Raw genomic sequence first — 6183 nt, forward strand, 5'->3', positions numbered from 1 at the left:
TCAACCATCTCCCACCAGTATCCAGTTGCTTGGACTCTATCACATCATACCAAGTGGCAGGGAGCCTCTGATGGCTCACTTGGAAGAATGTGGTTTCTCTAAGGTATGTTTAAATGACATCTTCACTGGGCTGTTTGAAAGTCTGTAGGGGCCTGCAGATCTTACCTACCTTTAGTGCGAGGGTAGCACTTGCTGTAGCAGATTACTTTGGACATTTACCCTTTTATAGCTTATGCCATGAAATTTCTCTAAATACCTATTTGAGTATAAAATACAAGGTGATTTTATGGATTTTAAATCTCGTTTGACCTTGATTCCCATCTAGGTAGGCCACCAACTATGATCTATAACAGGAAAACGGATAGATCTGAAATTATTTATGTTGCCCTCTATATAGACACATTAAAAAACAATTTGTCTCTCATTCTCTCAAAGAGACAAAAATATATGTTTTTTTAAATATCACAGCAAAGGAAGGCAGTGACTGAGTGAGTATGGCTGAGTAAACGTGGGGGTCGGGCTGGGGATCTCAGGGAGGGAACCGATGCCTGTGGACCCTCCTTTTCTTGGTGGGGGTCGGGCGCACAGTCCCAATCTGCATAAGGTACAGATGAGGGATGGTCTCTGGCCCCCTCAGTGTCATGTCTTCAGTAACAGCGGCCACAGTCTGCCAGTTCTGTCATCAAGTGCTGGGACACAGAGGAAAAAAAAGAGGTCGGGGCAGGGGGCGGTGGAGAAAAAGAAAAAGAGAAAGGGGAAAAGAAAAAGAAAAAAAAGGAAGAAGAAAAGAAAAAAAAATCACAGTACTGTTGAGATGTGTGCTAGCTTGATGAACTTGTGCTGAATATGGAAATACTCTTCCAGGCCAAGGAAATCTCAAAGAAAATGATCACCTTAACAAGGTAATTTTAAAGTTGCAGTACATTTGAATTTCCTCAGGTATCACCAGTCTGAAAGCCCAAAAGGAGAATAACATCAATAGCAATAATTCAGATTCCACTGACTTGTCCCCACTGGTTCACAGACAGACTTCATATTTGTTTCTAGAAGTCCCAGAGTGTGTTTGAGAAGTGCCCTAACAATTCTGTGATGCTTTCCTGTGGTCTCCATCAAAAGGCAGTGTGGCTTCTGCCCAGCCAGGGGCTTTGGCAAAACCTGCTCACCAGTGAGGTGAGCCTCAGCGGTGGATACACTATAGGCTTGCATCAAAGTTCCTACTGCATATGGAAAACGTGTCATGTCTGTATAATTGCAGCTCTAGCTCTAGATAATCAACCTATGCACTTATTTTTAAGTTGAGGCTTATTTTTATTTTAGAAAAACCTCTTTGATTAGTAATGACAGGAAATATATGAATATTATATTTCAAATTTATCATTTGAATTCACCCACTCCTTCAGTGAATATTTATTGAGCACTAGTATGTGCTAGGCAGTGTTCTACATGCTAGGGATAAATGATAAACTAAGCTCCTGCCCTCATGGAAAGTTACCATTGAGATCATGATGCCAGATCATTTCTGCAAGTACAACATCTTGATTTCCATCAAGTTTTCTGAGATTCTGGTTTAAAGAGTTTCTAGCTTCAATAGCACAAATCATTTGAGTGGGAGAGGGGCCAGTTATGTGTTTTCTCTTTTATAACTGAAGTAACTGTAAAAAGAGGAGAGGTATGAGGGTAAAAATAAAAAATGTTGCAGTTTTGCTGGATTTCAGATTGGGTCTCTCCGTCTGATTGATGCCCTTCACACTCCATGCAACTTCTTGCCTAGACCTTCCCTGAGACTTGACAACTTAAACACTATAGACTAGTTTTGGATTTCCAACTGATAGCTCAGTTGGTAAAGAGTCCGCCAGCAATGCAGGAAGACCCAGTTCGATTCTTGGGTCGGGAAGATCCCCTGGAGAAGGGAAAGGCTACCCACTCCTATATTCTGGCCAAGAGAATTTCAGGGACTGTATAGTCCATGGGGTTGCAGAATCGGACATGACTGAGCGACTTTCACTTCCATAGACTAGTTTACTTTCTAATGCATTTTATGGCATTTGGAAGCCCTCCAGTGGCCAGATACTATATTTGAAAATTTTTTTGCAATTCTGTATTTAGGCATGAAGTGTACTCATGTTTCGGGCTTCCCAGGTGACACAGTTGGTAAAGAATCTGCCTGCCATGCAGGAGACTCAAGAGCTTGATCCCTGGGTTGGGAAGATCCCCTGGAGTAGGAAATGGCAATCCACTTTAGTATTCTTGCCTGGGAAATTCCACGGATAGAGGAGCCTGGCGGGCTACAGTCCATGGGGTCACAAAGAGTCAGACAGGGCATGACTGAGCATGCATGCACTGTACTCACGCTTGCAACTTACTTTGAAATGTATCAAAAAATAAGATGGATTAATGTATGATAGAGAGTTGTATAGATGGTTAGATGTGTGGTAGAACAAATATAACTTAATTTTAAAGTTCAGGTGACAGGTATAATTTGTCACTGAATAGGTCATGGTATATAGTTTCTTTCAACTTCTCTGTTTTACATTTATGTAATAAAATATTGAATAAAAATCTTTTTGCCAGACTCTGAAGATTTATACCTATTACTTCATATTATAGAATTAAAATTTTGTGAAGATAATATTTAAATTACTTTTCAATAAAATTATCTTCATTAATGGATGTGGATTAATTTTTCTTAACATGGATTAATTTTAAAATGTTTAAAAAACACTGGGAGGGGGGTATTTGGAGGAAGGTGGTAAAATGGTACAACTTTTCAGTTATAAATATGTACAAGGATATAATGTATAATATGGTGATTGTAGCTAACACTGCTGTGTGACATGGGAAAGTTATTAGGAGAGTAAATCCTAAGCTCTTGTCACAAAGGAAAAATTTTTTTTTTCTTTTCTTTTTATTGCATCTACAAGATAATAGATGTTAACTGAACCTATTGTGGTAATCGTTTCACAATATATGTAAATCAAGCCATCATACTGTACGCCTTAACCTTGTACAGTGATTCTGGTTATTTCTCAGTAAAACTGGCAGGGAAGGTACTTGTTTTTTTAGAAAGTTTATACAATGTTAATGTGAAATTGCTATATGATTTTTTTCTTTTAAAAAGGCTTATCTTCCTAGGATATCTATTTCACATATTCAGGCAATTGTTAACAAGCTTAACTAAATTCACTCTTTTAAAAAAGTGAGAGGCACCTGTTTGACAATTGCTGAAAATATTTTTTCTTAGTGGAGCTATATTAGTCAGGATTCAAAGCAGAGAACAAAATCCACTCTGGTAATTTAAGCCAAAAAGGATGTATTACATGGTCTTATCACAAATGGTTGGCAGGGTTGAAGAAACAGCCAGTGGATTGAGCTTCAGGAGTAACTCACAAATCCAGGCTAAAGAACTGAGCTGTCAAAGGACTGTTGATCAGGCCATGCTCAGGAGGTTACCTACTGAATGGGGAAGACACCCCTACAACCACTGTTGCCACAGCCACATGTCTTTCACTATAATACACCCTGTCATGAAGGTGCTTCACAACCTGACCCTCCACAACTCAGTTGACTATACACAACTGCCTATAGCTGATGGAATTCAAATCACATCAGTAACTCTAGCTGCAAGGCAGCTTGAGAAATGCATTTTAGCTTTCTAGATACTAAAGCCCAGGAAGGCAGACTAACAGGAGGAAGGCATATTGAGAGGAGGGTGGCATTATATGGAATGTTGAACACTTTTTGATGAATAAGTCAGCCTGACAGCACTCATTGATCAATATTACCACTGAGACTACTAGACACTCTGACTAGGTATAATGAGTAGATGAAAGCATATATGAGGCATTCTTGCCCCAAATATTAAACCTGAATCTGAGAAGCTCACTAGATCCAGCTATCAAGTTTACAAGAATTAGGATAGAGGCACATGTTTTAAAACACCACAGGGATGCAGTTAGCAAAATTGTGTGGGAAACTATAGGAAAAGTGACACAATTCAACAAATAAATGGCAAGGGGGGAAAAAGGGAGGGGAACCTAAAATTAAGAAATTTAAAAGATGGATCAAGTAAATACAGTGTGTGAATCTTGTATGTATCTTCATTCAAACAAAACAATTGTTTTGTGAAAAACATTTTATGAGACTCTCAGGGAAATTTGAACATGTAAACTTGGAAAACTAATCATATTAATAATTATTTTTAATTTTTTAGATTTGATAATAGTATTATGGTTATGTCAACAACCATTTTATTCACTTACACAGCAAGATCTTTGCTTTTCAGTTGATTATATGTTGTTTCTTTCATAATTCATGGCTTTGTGTTTTATACTAAGAAGAAACTATATTATGCTAGGCGTTTTATGTATATTAAATAATTTAATCCTTGTAGCAGTCCTTTGGTAAAAGGAAATTATAGTGTTCATTAAGGGAAACACACCTATTATAGCCTTTCTGGGTGTGGATGAAAACAAATGTCTATTTTAAAGTACACTTGTCAATAATATGTTTAGGAAGGAACAAGGAGGCAGAGTCAGGGAAGGAACACTATTAGCATTTTAGCTAATTAATGGGTAAGGCACATTATCAGATGTCTCCATTCAAGAGAACAGATTTCTTAGACTCCATAAAATAAATATTAGATTCAGTGTTCAAAGTATTTTCAGATTGTTCCCTGGTCCCTGAAACTATAAGAGGGCATGAAACTACTGTCTCATTTTAAAGACGGAGACAAACCTGAAACATCATCCCAGCAGGGTGATATAAGGGTGAGTAGCACATTGAGAGTCTTAATATTATCAGACACAGCCAAGGGGATGACACCTGGACCACCAGTGACTCTAAAACTAGTTGGCTGCAATCTTGAGTTTGCAGTTTTCTGTTAATGGGCTTATACAATGCATTCTGAAACTTTCTTAAAGGCAAAAAACTATTGGATCCCTTCAAAGCTCAAGTCTACCCAACAAAATTTTATTCCTTATCACTCTCACTAGGGAGAATTTAAATTTAATTTAAATATTCTCCTGTAGGGGTAGAGCAATAATGGAAAAAAGTTTCAGAAACACTGGCTTAGACCAAAAGGCTTTATTTAGAATACAGTAATATTTTTAAAGGATAGTTGATTTAAAAAGTTTCATGTACATAGCACAGTGATTCAGTTGTATATATATATATATATATATATATATATATACACACACACACACACACATAAATATAATGGAAAATAAAATATATAGGAAAATACATATATAATGGAAAATAATCCAGAAAGTATACATCTATATTCTTTTTTCAGATTATTTTCCATTATTGGTTATTACAAGACACTGAATATAGTTCTTTCTGCTATATAGTAGATCCTTGTTGTTTATCTATTTATATATCGTATTGTGTTTTAGTTAATCCCAAATTCCTAATTATCCCTCTACCACTTTCCCTTTTGATAACTGTTAAGTTTGTTTTCTATGTCTGAGTCCATTTCTGTTTTATAAATAACTTCATTTGCATCATTTTTTTAAGATTCTGCATATCAGTGATGTCATATATATGTCTTTCTCTGTCTGACTTCACTTAGGAGGGTAATCTCTACATCTATCCATGTTGCTGCAAATGACATTATTTCATTCTTTTTTGTGGCTGAGTAATATTCCATTGCAGAATATGGTGATTTTTAAATCATGGTTTCATGTTCTTAGAAATGGATATCATTACATTTATTTATTTTTTCATTCAGAATTCATTATGACCAAGTGTAGTTTATTACAAGAATGCTAAACTTGCTTAACAATTGAAAATTAATCACATAGTTCACCACATTAAAAGAATTACAGACTATTGTAAGTTCATTGTATACAGAAAAGCATTTTATAAAGTATAATATATGAGGTTGTTTTTTTTCTTTCTGTTGACAAAAGAGTTGTTTACTTACTGCTGTAATATACAATCTGTTCTTTTGGTTGGTTTTTGTTTTTTTTTTTAGTTTTTTATTTTTTAAATTTTAAAATCTTTAATTCTTACATGCGTTCCCAAACATGAACCCCCTCCCACCTCCCTCCCCACAACATCTCTTTGGGTCATCCCCATGCACCAGCCCCAAGCATGCTGCACCCTGCGTCAGACATAGACTGGCGATTCAATTCTTACATGATAGTATACATGTTAGAATGCCATTCTCCCAAATCA

General features: G+C 36.3%; 1 non-coding gene across 1 annotated transcript; it reads left to right on the forward strand.

Moving 5' to 3' along the window:
* Positions 1–556: 556 nt before the first annotated feature.
* Positions 557–700, forward strand: LOC114114644 (small nucleolar RNA SNORA57). Its single transcript, XR_003589264.1, has one exon. It is a non-coding gene; the product is annotated as a small nucleolar RNA SNORA57 (small nucleolar RNA).
* Positions 701–6183: the final 5483 nt, after the last annotated feature.

The sequence above is a fragment of the Ovis aries genome, chromosome 4 (assembly GCF_016772045.2).
Source record: "Ovis aries strain OAR_USU_Benz2616 breed Rambouillet chromosome 4, ARS-UI_Ramb_v3.0, whole genome shotgun sequence".
NCBI lineage: Eukaryota > Metazoa > Chordata > Mammalia > Artiodactyla > Bovidae > Ovis > Ovis aries.